Here is a 19,350-nt window from a genome sequence, read left to right as displayed (position 1 = left end):
GAGGTAGGCGGGAGGGAGGAAGCGCTGATAAGTGCTGCCCTCACACTCACCGTTTTGTGAGTTAGCACATGCATACATACATACACTCATGTATACATGAATTTGCGCATGCGCGTACGCAAACCAAAATTATTGTTTTTTTTTTATACATCGTGTTGCGACGCTACAATTCATCATTGCTGCCACTTGTGGATAATTCTATGTTTCATACCACCTCAAATGCATCTTTTATTAACAGCAGTGAATTTAATTTTTGATAAAATGTCATTAGAATTTGAAAGTATTGCTTTGGCATGGGCTAATAAATGTAATGTATCTAGAACTTGTACTTATGGAAACTATTCTTTCGTGGGAAATAACTATTATAAACTATTAAATTCAGTTGATATTTTAGATTCAATCAAGTGCTTAGGCGTCTGTAAATATGTTGAAGTATTGAGAAAAATAAAAAAGTTGTTGATAGATGCTTTACTTTTACATTAGATCCTAAATTTACAGAAATTCTTAAAAGTTTCAAATCAATTTCTAGGATTAAAAATATCTATAACGCCGAAGCTTCACATTATTTTTGAACATTTGAAAAATTCTGCGAGTTAAGTCAGCAAGATATATCGATATTATTATTTTATTTTTATTATCCTGTAACTATCACTATTATTATTTCAGATCTTGAATACTATTCTGAGCTGGCAATGGAAGCTGTTCATTGATTTGAAGATTTCAAGGCAACTTGGAGTAATTGTAAAGTATCTAGAAATAATGCCAATTCCTTTGATAAACTTTTGAGCGCCACACTAGTTTGCAATACTTTGCACTTATGAAAAAATATTTTCATGAGTTTGATTTCATTTCATAATTATGTATATATATTAAAGTTTTGTTGAATTTACAGTTCTGTAATCGTTAAATTAATATTCAGTCAGGTTGATTATAGTTTATAAATGAGGTATAATTGTTAACCTAACTTATTACGTCGTATTATAATGATTATCAATAAGTAAAATGAAAAAATGATCAAAAATCGATTTAAAGTCATTAAAAAAAGCGCCATCTTTACGAATTTGGTCGCTTTAGAAAATATATCTATACAGAGCCAGGATACAGGATCAGCAATAAAATTTGAGGTATAGTCATTTTTTATTTAATTTTAACTAGACGCAGCGTGTACTACGACGTACCGATTATTGTCATAAGTCACAGTAGTGTAACGGTCCAGTCTAATCCGCTCTTTTCTTTCGCTTTTTACTGTGCAATGGCAACCCCGCCACACATCTAAAACCGGTAAGGAATGCTATCAAAACTAAGGCGACATCGCACATATGGGCAAATCCACGGAATTCTTAACTTTAGATATCAAGAAAATTTGGAAAAAAATTTAATCGCACACTCTTGTTATTTTGCACATATGTTTATCTACCATTGAGGAGTAATATTCCACGTTTGTGCAACATTTTTACCGAGGGCCGTCAAGGTCAGAAAGTCAAATATAAGTAATTCGAACAAAAATTAAATTTTATTAAATTAAATCATTCTTTATAATCTCTCATTGATAAATAACGTAAATAAACTCAGTGACAATAATAAATAACGCAAATAAGCACAACTATAAATAACAATAACAATAATTATACATAACAAGAAGAATTGCAAACAAAATTATTTAAAAAATATAATATGTCGCGTAAAGTGTAACACGTACGTTAATAATTTAAGCCCGAACAACGTTGCGTCACAAATTATTTAAGGGGAAAGGCTCGGAAGGCACACTCGCTTCGTTGCGGAAAATTAACGAGGGCTATGTCGTCCGGTAATATCGATAATCGCAATTTAACTAATTACGAGAGAGACAGGTTAAACTGAATAAACTCATCAGTTCAGCTATTTTACACTTTATTACAACAATAACGTACATACAGCGTTCGACGTGTGTGTCGGCCGAGTCCGGGCTAAGTTCATTCCGTGCGAATTAACGCACAGGAGACAGAACATCACCTTAAAACTTGTCCCGCGAATTCCGCGAGGGCGATGCGAGTTCACGCATACAACCGCTCGTCCGCGTCCGGCCTATACGATGCTCGGAGAGAGAGAGAAATCGAGGCACGCACCGAGAAACAAAAAGGGTACCTGACCTTAGGAGGAAGCGCTGCTGGAGAAGTCCGCGTCTTCTGGGCCAACGATGTCGTCCTCGAAAGGCGGGTTTCTGGATGGATGCAGATGGTCCTGTCCTCCTTTTCTATTCCGTTCACTCGATATGCTTCTCGCACACACTTCTCGGTCGCGAGGCTCAACTCTCCAAATTAATTACTGGTCAAAGCCGCACTGACTGCGATCTCGCGCCTTCCGCGACATCTTACTCGCTCCCTCCCTATAGGTACTCAAAAACGGCCGAACGCCGCCGGCTACGCGCACAGGTGCGACTCATGCCGGCGACACTACTTCTCTCTCTCCTCCTCTGCTCTCCGCCCCTGCCCTATCCCTCCAATGCCAGGCATCTCCGCCGATCAGGAATCAAACCTGCAACAAAGCCACATTGTGCGTCGATACTCGGTTTTAATCAACCAAGACCGATGTGGCAGCGGCTCAGGGGAAGGCACGCGGAAGAGAGAGAGAGGCGAACAGGGCGATCGAACTCAACGATCGATTCGCCCGTCACAAAAGAAAAAGTTCATTTGCTTGTAATTTGAACTGCAAGTATTCAATTTATACTACATTTCTGCACATCCAATTTTTGTTTTCTTTGGGAATGTATAACTTTGATTTTATCGTCGTTTTATTAATATATATCCATTTTATTTGATAGCAACGGTATAATAACAAGGGTTCTTGCGGTCCTCGTATTTTATGATCATAATTAATGGATTAATGGAATCACAGGCAACAGAAATCATATTAAAATATTTTTGAAGATGTGCTATACGATATTATGGAATTTTTGATGGTTGCACGAATTTTCTTATCTACTTAAAACTCATCTTGTCACGCAGATATCATGCGCACATATTCGTGTCACGGCTATATCTCTTTGTTTTGGTATCAGGAATAAGTAATGCGTTCAAATAGTTGGTTATATTGAGGGCCGCGATCACAAAAGAACAAAATATTGATAAAACATCGATTTCACATAAAGTTATTTCACGTCATTGGCATGGTGTAGGATTGTTATCGGGATTCGCACATCAACATGACTCATCCCACGATTTCCCATTATGGTCAGTTATCTATCTAAAGTTTAATCAATATGATCCTTGAAGGGCCGCGAGTAGGGCATGCGAAAGATTGAAAAAAATTTAGGTTATTTCATTGAAAAATTTCCAGTTTTCAAGGTTTTAACGGCCTATTTTTTTTAAATAAAAAAGACTTGGGCACTCAATTTTTTTATAAATGTTAGTAATAGGATGCTCTATCGAAATGGCATATAAATATTTGCTTACAATTTCACATAGCTACAATAATTGCAGTGTTATGGCTATTTCACAAAAGTTAAAAGTTCCGTGGATTTGCCCATATACGTTTAGGTGTGTTAGGGCACTTGATCAAAATAAGGACCATATAAGAAGTGTGACGTCACAGACGTGGAAAATTTATTGTTTACTATGCAAAATCGACAAGTACAAGATTTTAAAATGAACGAAAACACTTTTTTAGTCAACTTCAATGCACTAAACTCGAATTTAAATTTATTATAATAATTTATTATGTAATACTAAGCGTAATTTAATTTGTAAGTAAATATCACGAACAATTTTGCAATATACAAATACCATGCGAATTTGAATATGATACAGCAAAACTAACACCTTAATAAAGAGAAGCAAGAATTTGACACTTTGATAGCTCGTTTTTAAACAGAATTAACAATAAATAAACAATTGATTATTTATTTAAACATTTAAAATTGTGTTGCCAGATCTGATTATACATACTTGTAAAATTAGTGAAAACGATTATTATCCGTTTGTTGATTTTATAATAGCAAAAGAAATTTTTTGTTATAAAAAATTGCAATAAATTTATTGTAAATTTCATGCTAAACATTTAATTAACTGCAGTCTTTTATAATTTTGTAAGAAGATTTTTCCATGAGAAATAATTTAGATCATAAAATTTAGCGTGTTCAACTCAATTTTTTAAATCACAAATTTCTTACTTCGCGCGCACAATTTCACAACAAAGCTTGTTTGAAGTTTGTGCGAGTTTGCAAAAATAGTCTTGTAGGGGCCATCTAGCGTAAAAAAGGATATTTAATTTCGCTCATTGGTAAGAGGTGAATTGTACCTTGCTTAGCAGCGCGAGTACTGTATCTACGAAATACAGTCTCAGCTATTTCCTAAAATACGTTTCATTATTCAGTGATCAGCCTTGCTACAATCTTATTTTACATGATAGTCTAAGAGCTTGCTCATAAGACCATTTCTCTTATAAGAATAAAGTAGTTTTAGACTCCTATAACTATATAATATAATATAATATTATTTTATAATATTATTATTTTATAATATTATTATTTTATAATATTATTATTTTATAATATTATAATATAATATTATTATTAGGAAACATTGTTACAAATTTTATCATTATTATTAGGGCCTAGAAACTCAGCTAAGTTTTGTTGTGGCGCTGTCTGACCTTTCCCAGATAGATGTGACAATACTTAGAAGAAATTCATAGGGCACATCGAAGTCGAGAACCGCATTAAATCAGACTACGCTCATTGCTTGATGATTAAATTTTCATACTATCATTGAAATCCACTCACTTTCTGTCACAAGCCACCGGGGAATAGTCCGATAACAGTTCTCGCAGCTCGACTTTGGGCGATTCATTTCCAAAGGTTTCAGTAATGATTGTTGATGTTCGTATAAGAACACTTCAATCACTACAAGTAAGCCACAGACAACTATTATTTCAATTATTTCGAGTATCAATTATTATGTGTCAACTTCTTATTTGCTCTAAAAATATAATTTGCAATGTATTTTAGACAATTGTGTTTTATTTTATTCTCCATGATAATTAGGTAGGATATTTAAAATCGTACGATGGTGGAGAATTATCCCTCCAACTATTCAATCAAGAAGAAAAATCGTTAATTTTTTCCTCAACCAACGTTTCACTAACTAAAATTTGTCAATCTCAACAGAGTTATTTTTATTCAAAAACTGAAAAAAGATACAAATATACAAATACAAAAATCAAATCACAAAATATGAAAAATCAATAAACCACAAACAAAACAGGAACACTCACAAAGATAGTTAGGCAAGTTATACATTCTCAAACAAATTTTTTTAACATTTCATTCAACAGTAATTATACTATTATTACATGTAATTACACAGGCCAACAAAATTTTACAACAGTCAAGAACCTTAAACCAGATATAATATACTTAATAGATTTTCATGTGCTGACTTCGAATCTAAGCTTAAAAGTGCTCTATTACCCTTGGTTTTCCATATATCTTAAACTAAAAGAGTCACGAACACGCTTTTTCGCTATATTTGACAAGCTATAACATGACGAAGGATATTTTCTGCAAAATTCTGACCACAGTTTCTAAAGGAGCAACTTTTGCGCTACAAAAAGCACTATTCAAAATTAAATTTGTAATTTTTTCAACGGAGATATGGTTGTTTGAAAAATTTTGGATCTGAACATTCCACTATAGATTTATAATAATTCAAAACTCAATATTCACTTATAATGCCTATAAATGCACACGCATAAAAGCATCAGAAGTATGAGAGTCAGCGTATAGCATAGTGTTCAGTCTGCTGAAACCTCATAACCTTAAACTCGATATTTCCTAAGCCAGTAGGAATTCACATATTATTTCTTGAGTAATCCTCAAACCAGAAAATTTGGCGGAATCATATCAAGCTGACGCCTAGTCGGACACTTCGAGTTTTGAGAGCATGGTAATATTAATTTTCGTGTTATTATAAGCCTATAATGGAATGTTTAGATCTAAGATTTTTCAAAAGACCATATCTCTGTTGAAAAAATTAGAAAACTAATTTTGACTAGTAGCCCAAGAGTTGCTCTTTTAGGAACTGCGGTCGGAATTATACAAAAAAATCCGTCGTCATGTTACAGGTGGTTAAATATAGCAAAAAAGCGTGTTTTTGACGCTATTAGGTTAAGATATCTGGAAAACCGAGGGTGATAGAGGAATTTTGAGCCCAGATGCGGAATCAGCACATGAAAAGCTATTAAGTATACTATGTCCGGTTTGAGGTTCTTAAAACTATTGGCCTGTGTTATCAAACAGTGGATAAAACAAATTTAAAATTTAAAGGAATCACTTTTATAAAATTAAAACAAAATGTTAGAAGATCAGGGAAAACCTTTAAAAATTTTTTAAATATTTATCTCTTGTGTATAAAATATATTTTCACCTTCATGTTCCCACGTTAATATCAAGATTGCATAATTTTAGTTATGTCAATGATGCCTAAGACAAAAAATGTCATATTTGACCTTACTCATTACATTATTACAGCAAGAGACCGTGCACTTCGTCCAGGAGGTCCAACATTTATTGGATCTGTTGCAAATCAAACCGCAGCTATTGGGAAAGAAGCTATTTTTTCATGCAGCGTTAGTAATATCGGCAAATTTAAGGTAAAACTATAATTCATAATAAATAAATAAATGCAAATTTATGTTCGGTCTTTATATTTATAAATGTATACACCTATACCTAATATGTATACACAAGTACAGTAACTGTGAGTTGACTAAAATGAATTTATTAATGCCGTTAAACTATGTTCCTTCCATATTAAAGGCAATCATCGTTGCTTTCAAGATCCCATTATATCTCTCCGTTGGGTTTGTTCTCGAGCAATACACCAGTTTCAGGTCATATTGAATTCCTTGTTTCGATAGGTATTCATCCATTAGCCTATTTCTGGAAAACTTCTGGTGCCTTAAATCGCGTGGTTATATATTTATGCAACTCCCTCATGATAGTCTTGACATTCGCTTTTCTGATTGGAATACATTTAATCCAACGTGGGAATAGGTCCATAAATACCATGATATACTCCTAGCCTCGTAAGTTACAAGGAAATGGTCCCATGATATTCGTGGCGCTATCTGCCTAGTCAACCTATGCCTTATCATTTGTCCATAAGGGGGTCGTTGTTTTATTTTGCACTGCAAATTTATCTGGTCATTTTGTACATACTTCTGTAAGTTGGTTTCCGTGGTTGGCCGGTAGTAGATTCATTTTACTCTAACGAAAGTTATATTGCGTTTGACGTGTCCAGCTCGGGGTACATTAATTGTAGTACTCCGCTAGTATTTGGGTCCATGATTGTGTTGGAACTAAAAGTTTCCATGCCTTGTCATCGTCTTTCTCATTTTAACATGTTTGTTTCTTTAATTTCCGACTTCGCGATTCGCATAACAAGAAATAGTCCAAATAACGTCGCGTAACTAATTACAGAGGCCGACAATTTTCAGAGCCTGAGACCAGACATATACTGTATCCGAAAGAATTTGATGCGCTGAATCCAAATCTGGCCTCAGAATTGCTCCATCACCCTAGGTTCCCGAAATACCCTAACCTAAAAGTGCAAAAAACACTGTTTTTTACGGTTTTTGAGGTCACATAGCATCTTAAATAAAATAAATTTTTTTTCCAAAAACGGGCGACAGCATCATAAAGGAGCACTCTGAAGTATTTTCGTAGTTTCATAACAATGTTAAGACAGCCTATATTGCATATGTGAGCATATAAGCCCAATTTAAAAGTAATCGTTTTCGATTGAAAAGATCTATATATGGGTTTTCTTTTAAATCGAAAACGATTACTTTTAAATTGGGCTTATAGTCTCACATATGCAATATAGGCTTATTTAACGTTGTTACGAAACTACGAAAATACTTAACTTCAATCACTGATATCTCGATGAGAAAAAAAGCTATCTCAAATTTGAAAAAAGATTACAGAGGGCAAGAGTGCTCCTTTATGATGCTGTCGCCTGTTTTTGGAAAAACAGACGGAAAAAAATTTATTCAAGATGTTATGTAACCTCAAAAACCGCAGAAAACAGTGTTTTTTGCACTTTTAGGTTAGGATATCTCGGGAATCTAGAGTGATGGAGCAATTCTGAGGCCAGATTCGGATTCTGCGCATCAAATTCCTTTGGGTCTCTGGGTCTGGACTTTCATCAAATTTTGTCGGCCTAGTTACAATACTTCGATGTTGCTTTACGCATCGGAGAAAAAGGCCAGCGAGCTTATCTCCGTGCAAATAAACGTACCAGAGACTCTCGATTGCTGTTAATGATTCCAGCAGCGAAGCGCCCGTTGTTCGTTTCGACTTCTTCGCCGTTTCTACGTTATCACATGAGAAAGCAGATGTCCGTTGGAGTCCCTCTTTATTGTCTTGACACTCTCATAATTAAGTATTTCCTCGCTTAAACATTGTCGCAACGCTGGTCTGGCCAGTACTACTCGTGTTCTTTTGTTCTTCGTGGTATATTCTTGCCCCACCCCTCAATACTCATCGGCTACACACACATTTGCGGATCACGCCGGTGACACTATTTCTCTCTCTTTTTTTCTCTCCCTCCTTCTCTCCTATTGCTTCCGATGCTCCATCTACCGACACCGATCAGAAATTAGACCGAAAACAAAGCCACATCGAGCGTCGATACTTGGTTCGAACTACTAAAATATCGATGTGGCAGCGTAAAAGAGGAGCATGCGGAAAAGAGAGAGAGAGAGAGATGCAAACAGGGTGAGCGATCTCAACGATCGCCTTACCCCTCACAACATTATGTTTGGATTTGAATGGTTTTCTATGAAACTCTAATGGTTTCTTTCATTCGCAGTTCTCCTAAAGGAATTTTTCGCAAAGAGAGTGATTTACTCGTCCGACAAAACCACGGAAATTTGAGGAGAATTAAGTATTTTCTACCTTGTTAAATTTGAATCTCTTCATGATTTTTTTTACTGTGAATAATTAATTAGTTAGCACTAATTAATGCCATGAAAATACAAATAAATTTCTTTATAAATGCTTCAATTACTGTTTCAACAATTTAGTCTGCTAGTGTAACAAGAGTAATGAATTTTGATAATTGATTATGAAAAGAAAGAATGCAATATTTTTTAGATTTGGTGATATTAAATGGCTGTATTATAAGACTATAATATTTTTATATACTTTTTACATTTTAATTTGTTTGTTTGACATTCCTCACATTTCATAACTGTATTTCGACTTTTTCAGCAAAAAGTATTTCTGATTTAATTATATGTATTCTTGACACAATAATTTCCAGAAAACTTAAAAAAATGTATTTCATGGACAAGTATGTATTAAGAAATCTTTTTTAAGTACTGTAAATGACAGTAGCAACTAGCAAGCGTAACACAGACGAAAATAACACTGTGGAGGCTGTGGGGCAACATAGTCGAGAACGACAAATCAGAGTAAGAACTCCTTGATGTCCTGGAACAGAGAATGATTGCCATATAGGAAGTGGCAAACAAGGTGAACATTCATAAGAACGTAAAAAATGATGAGTATTGTCAAAGCCGAGCCATTTTACGAAGACTTCATTATCCCGTCTTCTAAAAATTTTTTCTACAAGATAGATATCAGGATACATAGCTTTCCGTAGTTTTTGCTCGTAAAAACCACCAACAATGGGATTTTCTTGGTTATTTAGTAGGTGATATGTTACAGATTTAGTTCTCGAAACTCGATGAATAGTAAAAGATTTCTGTAGACCAATTAGATGTATATCCATTTTCAAAATCATGTTTAGACTTGCTTACTCGCACTTTGTTTTCTACTAGGAATTTCGGTTTTTTGAAAAGACGCTGGCCGAAAGAGAATCGTGTCATTACTTACATTTCATTCTCTTTTATTACATCTTTAGAGGCTTTATATCTATTGTGTGATGTTTTCGATCATTATAAGATTCTATTGAATCGGGAAAAAAGTCAATCCACTTTTAATTTCCTCTTAAACTATATTTTTTCCACATAATAATTTTGAGTGTTCGATTAACATATTCACAATTTGATGTTTTAATATTGCTGTAAGTAGAATATAGGTTTATTTTGTATTTTTTCATTCGACTTTGGAAATTAGTATTTCAGAACTCTTTGCCTCTATCCATTTGGAGATTTTTAGAAATGCGTCCCTTTTTTTTAATACAGAATCCATTAGTGACATTTGTAGTAGTTTTCTATTTTACTGAAACTCTCCAAGCATATTTTGAGAACATATCTGTAATAGTTAATAGATAGCGGAAACCTTTGTTCTCTCTGAAATAGTCTTGCAACAAGATCAGCTAGCCATGTCTCATTTATTTCACGTATATCAACTTTTTAACGAGGATAGTTTTGACGTGCTGGTTTGTTTAACTCATCAACCAATCTTTGATGTTTCATTTTCAATATTTTTGTTAATATTGATGCATAAAGTCAAACAATATATTCTTTAAGTCTTTGTCCTTATTATTTTCTTGTGATTTCGATCTTATTATATCTAGAGCATTTTTTAAGATTATTTATTGCAGTCGTAAGCGTAGTAACGTCAGTTTCACTAGTTTTTCGCAACGTTCGTAAGTTTACAGCATCGTTACTCTCCTGAGAATCGGCTATATTCTTTTATCAGCCACACTTTATTGTTCGTCTTTAGTGATTTTATACCCTAGACCAGAAGGGTCTCGATTTCCCTCTTTTTTATTCAATGTACGTCCACACATATCAACATTTATTTTATTACTGAGAAATATGTAAGATTTTCTCAATATATATAGGCAGCTTCACGTAATTCTTCAATGATTGAATGAATTTCATTAATATGACTAAGATTACCAGCGGTTTGTTCGCCGATAATTAATCTTAATCGATCAACGAGATCGTTTGAATCATCCCAATATACATAATCAAATGATGTTTCCTTTTCTTGCTATTTTATAGTTAGGTAAAAGACCTGTTCCATCAATAGTCAATTTTCGCTTCTTACGAGTAGCACTACCGCTCAATGATAAAATTGGACTAATATACTTTTTGAATTTGTTTACGTGCTTATAGCCAAATTCTCCATGTATTTTGTATTTCTTACGATGAGCGTTAATGATTTTAAGAATTTTTATATAATTTTCAATATTCGATGAACTGATAAAGGTAGAATCAGGTTTTTTACGAAATAGAAGTTCTATTAAACCAGGCGTTTTGCTGTATGTTTTATCATTCACAGTAATGTTATCGTTTTAGAAAGAAATTGGAGAATTGCCTATGACATATGTATTTTCTTGCAAGCGAAAAACAAATGTTTTGTCTAAATTGCTTCTCTGTTGAGGTTAATGCAAGTGTAGAACATGTTGTTTTTGACTTGAAAACTTTATCGAACGTAATATTCGTAACGTAGTACCGTTAGTTTTATCAATAGCTACCTCTACAAATTTCTTCAATAGATCAATCATATGTTAAAAGTTTTATTCAATGTATTTTCTAAATTAGCTTTGTCACGTTTTAATAGTTGATACTTACGTCTGACGGCATCACGAGCCTCAGATAATTGGTCGAGCCCCTTCTTTTCTCGTTCAAAACCAGCCATGTTGATGCTTGTAATTTCTAAAGTTAAATAATCTTCCTATGCTCACTCCGCTATATTTATAGCAAAAGAATCCAATTTCTTTCTATACCGTCCATGATTGATTGGTCTGTCTTTATCGATAACTAAAAATCCATGATTATCGTTTCTCCAACATTTTGAACAAATTGCTTTAAACTTCTTAAAAGTCATAACTGTGTTTACATGATGATTGTAAATATGTTTAATATTCACGTCATCTTATCGAAACAAAACTAGTAAATTCACATTATCTTGAATGAGATTCTTCGGTATGCGAGCGTACGATTGACAGAGATAGAAACTATCTACTTTTTTATGTCTTCCCATATAGAAGAATACTCTCACGTTGTTCTGCTTTTCAGTAGCTATATCGTCCAAAATCATGTTGGAATTTGAATGAGCTTTATCTGGTGAAACAACTGTCTCATGCTCGCTGAATTCATAATACTGTATACCATCAATCGGTTCGAAAAAATCTTTCAAAAATTTATACTTTGGTTGATTAGGGATTTTGAATAAAGATAAGCGTTTTCACATCTAAGGTCATTAGGATGTATGATTAGTGTTAGCAAACATTTAGTTTCCCTACAATTACTAGGGTCTTTTTTCTCGTGTTTCCGTCTCCACCGCGCTATCAAAATTTATAACTTGCAACTTAAGTGGTTGGTCTTTGAAGACCATATTGTTTTCAAGTCATCGATCGAACAACGAATGAAACTACTAACTTATATATTTTTTATTTTATTAAGACATTGTCTTATAAAGAGATATGATCATTTGTGGTGAAAGAAAGACTGGTGGTGGTATAGTGAATAAGATCATTAATAAATTATCATTCGAAGCTCATTTGCCTGGTTATCAGTATTGCGGACCAGAAACTAAATTGAAAAAAAGTCTTGCTCGGAGTGATCCTGAAAAAAAACCGCTAAATGCTGCTTATAAAGATCACGATATTGCTTATTAGAAGTCGAGAAAATTCTAGCTAAACAGGCCTGGGATAGAGTGCAAGCGAAAAGTATAGTTTTAGTGAGAAAGTTGCTGCGTTTGCTGAAGCAAATCTAATGAAAGTTATAAGTAAACTTTGTATGGATTTTAAAATTGCAAAACGAAATGAAAAACTAGGCAGGGGATTCAAAAATCGTCAACAACAAAGGCGTGGCAAGATCGCTCCTACCTTATGAGATAAGAACGAGCCTTTCCACCTTCCACCGATCGCTAAACGTTCAAAGTAGTAGTATCAATAAATATTTTTTTCACGTTATTAAAAGCTTTTTCATGCTCAGATAACCATTTATAACCTTTGCTTTGTTGCATTAAATTCATTAAAGGTCTACAATATTTCAGCATAATTTTTTGAAGATTTTGTATAAAAATTTACAAACCCAAGAAAGCTTTGCAAGCTTATTAAGTTTTTTGGAGCTTTATAATTTTGAATTATTTCTAATTTACTTTTTTGCGCTTTTATACCGTATGGAGTTATAATATGTCCTAAAAAATCAATTTCTTCTTGAACTAATTTAGATTTTGAAAATTTCAATCTATAATTATCTCTAAGACAGCATGTAAACAATGTACGTTAATGATGTATATGTTCATTGAATGTTTTAGAAATGCATAATATATCATCCACAAATGGTATTATAAATTATTTTAAATCGCCAATTGACAGATTTAATGCTCTTACTAATGCTGCTGTACTAGTGCATGTACTGAAAGGTACTACATTAAATTCGTAGGTATTACCTTCGATAATAAATGCCGTATATTTTTTACTTTCTTCTTCGAGAGGAATTTGCCAAAAACTACTTTTCAAATCAAAACTAGATATAAATTTTACTCCGAAACAATGTTGAAAAATACAATTCATATGTAGTGGGGCTTCCTAAACTTTTACTAATTTTTTGTTTAATTTTCAAGCATCTAAAAAAATCGTACTGATCCATCTTTTTTAGTGTTTATAACATATGGATTAATATAATTACTGATTGATCGACGAATAACGCCATCTTTTAATATTTCTTTGATTGCAATTCGAACATTTTCTTGTTAATTTAACGGTATAGGATATTGCTTTGAAAAATATGGCTCTTTATCTTTTAGAATTAATTAATGAGTGTATACTTTTAATAAACCTAGTTTTTTACAAAATATATCTCTGAAGTCATACAGAAGCGAAGCTATTTCATTTTTTTGAGCATCGGTTAAGCTAGAGCTTTCATCTACTTTCTCATTTATTTCCCATCGAGTTAGATTAACAGAATCATCATTTGTGATTCCTGCGTGAATTTAGAAATGAATTTTCTAAATTTACAAGTGAATAAACATTAATACTAAAATTTAAAAACATGTAAACTTTACAAATTCAGTTATTGTTCGTTTTTATATGATTTACATATGTCACAAATAGTATCGTCAAAAGTTATTAACTAATAAAGTTAATTAATGTTATATCACAATATTTATCTCCTAATAAAACGTTAATAAAATTTTACATAACTTAATAGTTTATCAATTGTAGAAGTAATTTCTAAAAAAAATACTCAAATTATTTAAAAACATTTGAATTATAATAAATTTTCATATTTGTAACGGTTTTTTCTATAATCTTATAATGTAATTACTAGATTAATTAATTAAGATTTATAAATTATAAAGCTGTCATTATTATATACAAAATTAACGCTTTCGATCTATATACAACTTAATGTTTAAATAAATTATTAATTATTTATTTATTAATAACAGTTATAATTAAACTGTTATCAATGAAATCAATTCTTACTCATTTTTTTAAGATATTCATTATGAATTTAGAGTATTTGCATTTTTCTAATAATTAATATTTAGAATGTAATAGACAAATTAACTTTGCATACTAAAATTTAATAACATTAAACGCAATTAAAATTATTATAATAAAATTTGGTCATGTAAATTTTTACGTGACCAAGATCTTGACGGGTCACGGGTACTTCCGACGGTACCTTTACGATATGAACAGAGTTTTGGCCGCTAACCTCGCAGCCATAGCCCTTTCGGCCAGATGGTGTGAATATTAAACATATTTACAATGATCATAATATTTCAGACATGTCTAGAAAAGTTAAAAAAGATTTGTTCAAAATGTTAGAAAGACAGTAACCATAATTCTTAGTTATCGATATAGACAGAATATATAGTATGGACGATATACAGGGTGACCCATTTTAATCTATGGACCCGAATTGATTCTAAACCACGACATTTGCAAAAAAATGTTTCCGACAAAAGTTGATCAGGACAAAAGGGGTCCATTTGACGGTGCCATTAGTTTTGACCTTGAAGTTAATTTTGAAGGTCATTTCAAGGTCAAGATGGTTTTTTCAAATGGGAACCCCTATTTTTGAGTGCGGGTTTGGGAAGAGCGGAAAATTTTAAATCAAAATTGTCTTATGCAAAAATTTTTTTTGTGACCTTAGAAAGGTCAAAAATGAAGGTCAAATGTCTGAAAAAACTATTATTCGTACTTTTTCTAAAATGACGTGGTGTTCTTGGTAATATTACCGTTCATAATGCTTGTGAAAGATCAATAAATTCTAAGGGTGTTAATTACTTTGATTAGCTTGACCTTGGCATCAATTTTCAAGGTTATTTGAAGGTTATAACGCATTTTTTATTGGTAAACCATATTTTTTACTGCAGTCCCTGTTTTATGATATTAGGTCCTAAAAGAATGTAACTTCTTACATGATGACAGAGATTTCTTAGTTTTTTAACCTAACTTTAAGAAGATCATATCTAGGTAAATTTAGGAACCTTTGTTTGATCGCTGATTCTTCTTCAGACATGAGTGGCTTTTTGTAATACAAAAAAAGCAAAACAAAAGTTCTTTTATCTTACTTTTAGCGTTACCCGAAAACAACGACGTGGACGTAGTAAGTTCTGTTTCCTTTCGCGTGCTAGATTATCGTGAGTCCCCTTGCCTCTCACGTCGGAGTGCTAGATTATCTCGATTCCCCTTTCCTCTCACGTTCGATTAGCCACGGATTAATTGTTCAAAGTTCCCTTTCGTTTTCAGAATTTTTTTCAGAGTACAGTACCTGGTCTAGCTAATTTTTGTTTCAAGTTTCTTTAAAATGCACTCGAAAATCGCTTAATCCCTAGTCTGACGCTCGTACTGCGTTCACCACTGTTAGATTTATGTTTGATATTGCTGTATCAATAAATATGTATAAGATCTAACAGAGAATGGCCCTAGCTTATTGATACAATTTCTTTTTATTAATTACAAATTAAAATAATAACTGATTGAAGGATCTGACTCAAGATTTAAAACGTACTTAAAATTTTATTTTTTGTCTCCGAGATATTAAAGCTCAAAGATTGACCGATTTTCATTAGATGGCGAAATTTATCGTGGTACTATCATTTTTCAACTACTTTTAATTGTATTATTGAAAAAAATTGAGCTTATGTTAGCCATTAATTTATTTGTAATATTTTATTTATTCCTTGAAATCTACCTCGTTATTAAATCACTATTCATACTTCTTGTACTTGATCCGGAAGAAATTTCGTAATATGGCTGATTATCCACCAACACTAATTGTTGATATGATATTAATTTTAGGAGAATGTCACAACAATTTCGCCGCTGCATCAAGACTTTATGCTGTACGCTTTCCAGATAGAAAACACCCTTCTGATATGACAATAAGAACCTTAACTGAAAGAGCTCGCGAAGGGCACCTTGTTCGCCAACGCCGTCATCATGATTATGAAGATAATGATGTTCGAACCTTAACAATTCTCGCAGCTGTCCACTTAGATCCGCACATTAGTACTCGACAGATTGAAAGAGAAACGGGTATACCGCAAAGTACAGTTTCGAGAATCTTAAGATATTTAAATTATCACGCTTACCACATCACTCTAACGCAAGCCTTACAGCCGCATCATATTTTAGCGCGAATTAATTTCTGCCAATGGGCTTTGCAAACCATACAAAATGATCCCTATTTTTTTCGATACTTACTTTTCTCCGACGAAGCTAAGTTTTATAGCGACGGGCAGCTGAACAGACATAACTGTCACTATTGGTCACACGAAAATCCTTACTGGTTTAGAGCTGTAGACCATCAAAATCGATGGAGTCTCATGGTCTGGTGCGGAATCGTAAACGGATATCTTATTGGACCTTACTTTTTTGATCAAAATGTTGACAGGCATAGCTACTTAGCGTTAATAAGGGACCATTTACCCGGTCTCTTGGAAAATGTTGACTTGGCAACGCGACAAAGAATGTGGCTTCAACAAGATGGTGCTGCGCCTTATTTTGCACGTATTGTACAGGACTTTTTAAATAATCGTTATGATGGCAGGTGGATTGGACGAGGAGGACCAATTGAATGGCCTGCTTCTTCGCCGGATCTCACGTCACCCGACTTTTTCTTGTGGGGGTACGTGAAAAATGTTGTTTTTGCTCAACGGCTAACCTCGAGGGAGGATATGATGGAATGAATCCGTACAGCTTGCGCAGCCATTCCTCGAGAAACATTGCTCAGGACTGTGGACAGTTTTGAAAGACGTGTACGCATGTGTCTTCAAGCCAACGGAGAAAACTTTGAACAATTTATCCGTGGTTAACCGCAGCCATTGTGAGAGGCAAGAGGACTCACGATAATCTAGCACCCCAACACGAGAGGCAAGGGGACTCACGATAATCTGGTACCCCGACGTGAGAGGCAAGGGGACTCACGATAATCTAGCACCCCAACGCGAGAGGCAAGGGAACTCACGATAATCTGGCACCCCGACGTGAGAGGCAAGGGGACTCACGATAATCTAGCACCCCGACGTGAGAGGCAAGGGGGCTCACGATAAACAGAACTTACTACGTCCACGTCGTTGTTTCCGGGTAATGCTAAAAGTAAGATAAAAGTACTTTTGTTTTGCTTTTCTTGTATTACAAAAAGCCACACATGTCTGAAGAAGAATCAGCAATCAAACAAAGATTCCTAAACTGACCTTGATATGACCTTCTTAAGATTAGGTTAAAAAACTAAGAAATCTCTATCATAATGTAAGAAGTAACATTCTTTTAGGACCTAATATCATAAAACAGGGATTGCAGTCAAAAATATGGTTTACCAATCAAAAAATGCGTTATAACCTTCAAATAACCTTGAAAATTGATGCCAAGGTCAAGCTAATCAAAGTAATTAACACCCTTAGAATTTATTGATCTTTCACAAGCATTATTAACGGTAATATTACCAAGAAAACCACGTCATTTTAGAAAAAGTACGAATAATAGTTTTTTCAGACATTTGACCTTCATTTTTGATCTTTCCAAGGTCACAAAAAAAATGTTTGCATAAGACAATTTTGATTTAAAATTTTCGCTCTTCCCAAACCCGCACTCAAAAATAGGGGTTCCCATTTGAAAAAACCATTTTGACCTTGAAATGACCTTCAAAATTAACTTCGAGGTCAAAACTAATGGTACCGTCAAATGGCCCCCTTTGTCTTGACCACCTTTTGTCTGAAACATTTTTTTGCAGATGTCGTGGTTTAGAAGCAATTCGGGTCCATAGATTAAAATAGGTCACCCTGTAGAAAGAGATTTGATACCTTTACTATAAATATCATGGAGTGGGTTGTATGCTAAAAGCGTAAAGCTCTAGCCGTTGTTCCTTCACTTCAACGCGAAGAAGAAAAAACTCTTTACTTCCCCCCTTTTTTTTGAAATAAATATCTTACTCGTACTTCGGACTTGATAAGAAATTGTGAAATAGGAAAGATGTTAAATTAAAAGAAACACTTAAGAGCCAAATGATGTATAATTTTGGCTCCAAGGAAGAAAGCCTGTTGCCAGGTAAAACTCCCTCGAACGGATACTAATAAAAATACAATGATAATGTGTGATATTGTTGTGTATGTGTTGTATGTGTGTAAGTTGTGGGTTGTGCATCTGTTTGAATAGGCTGCGAAGCAGCGATTGAATAAGTGAATGTTATGAATGTTGGCACGTCACGTTAGAAATCAAGAATAGAAATAGTTGGAATGCAGGAAATAATGATAAGATAATAGAGGTGAAAAAGGTCAAGAAGATTTCGTGAGATCAAAAGGTGCGTATCGCGACCGTGCACACGGACGATTCGCGAACAGAAACCCCCTTGTGCGACAATAATGAAAACTACTAGTTAAAATTCAAGTTCACTCGCGAGCGATTAATACGTCCGGAAACGTTCGATGCTGAATCTAAAACTAAACTACCTTTTTGTTCCTTCGACACACGACCTCTCGTGAGTAAAGCAGAGAAAGCAGAGAGAGAGAGAGAGAGAGAGAGAGTCATAGGGAAGATCAAATTTTAGATAAGGGCTTATTTTGAAATGACGTGGCGCGCCAGCTTATAGTATTGATTGGCATAATTGTGTTATTAAGGAGTGACGGTACGTCTGCAAGTGGGTTGAATTTTAATCGAGTTCGACTAAACATGGGTGAATAATGATTATTTCACTTCAGCAATAAGTATCAACATGGTTGATTTTAGTAGAGAAAAAATCGTGCTCTAACAAATATCTGGGGTTCGTCATGCTGTCAAACATGAGTATTAACTAATAAAACTGATTTAGAAAAAGCTGATTTAGAAAAGACATTGAATTAAACTTTTGAACCTGCGGTTATTGAAAAGGCTTGTAGAGGCGATTAATAATCAAATTAATACTATTATTGAACATCCGATGAAAAAAGGA

The 19,350-nt window shown here is 33.8% G+C and overlaps 1 protein-coding gene across 1 annotated transcript in view; it reads left to right on the top strand.

Annotated features, from left to right (window-relative positions):
* LOC131668942 (lachesin-like) overlaps positions 1-19,350 on the top strand; it is a 944,221-nt gene that overhangs the window by 10,432 nt on the left and 914,439 nt on the right. The window contains exon 2 of the mRNA XM_058943448.1: positions 6,506-6,627. The gene's annotated coding sequence lies outside the window, so the exon portion shown is untranslated. The remainder of the gene's footprint in view (positions 1-6,505; positions 6,628-19,350) is intronic.

This window comes from Phymastichus coffea, unplaced genomic scaffold, assembly GCF_024137745.1.
Source record: "Phymastichus coffea isolate CEN01 unplaced genomic scaffold, Cenicafe_Pcof_1.1 PCOF00007, whole genome shotgun sequence".
Classification (NCBI taxonomy): Eukaryota; Metazoa; Arthropoda; class Insecta; order Hymenoptera; family Eulophidae; genus Phymastichus; species Phymastichus coffea.
This window is presented reverse-complemented; position numbering and strand designations above follow the sequence as displayed.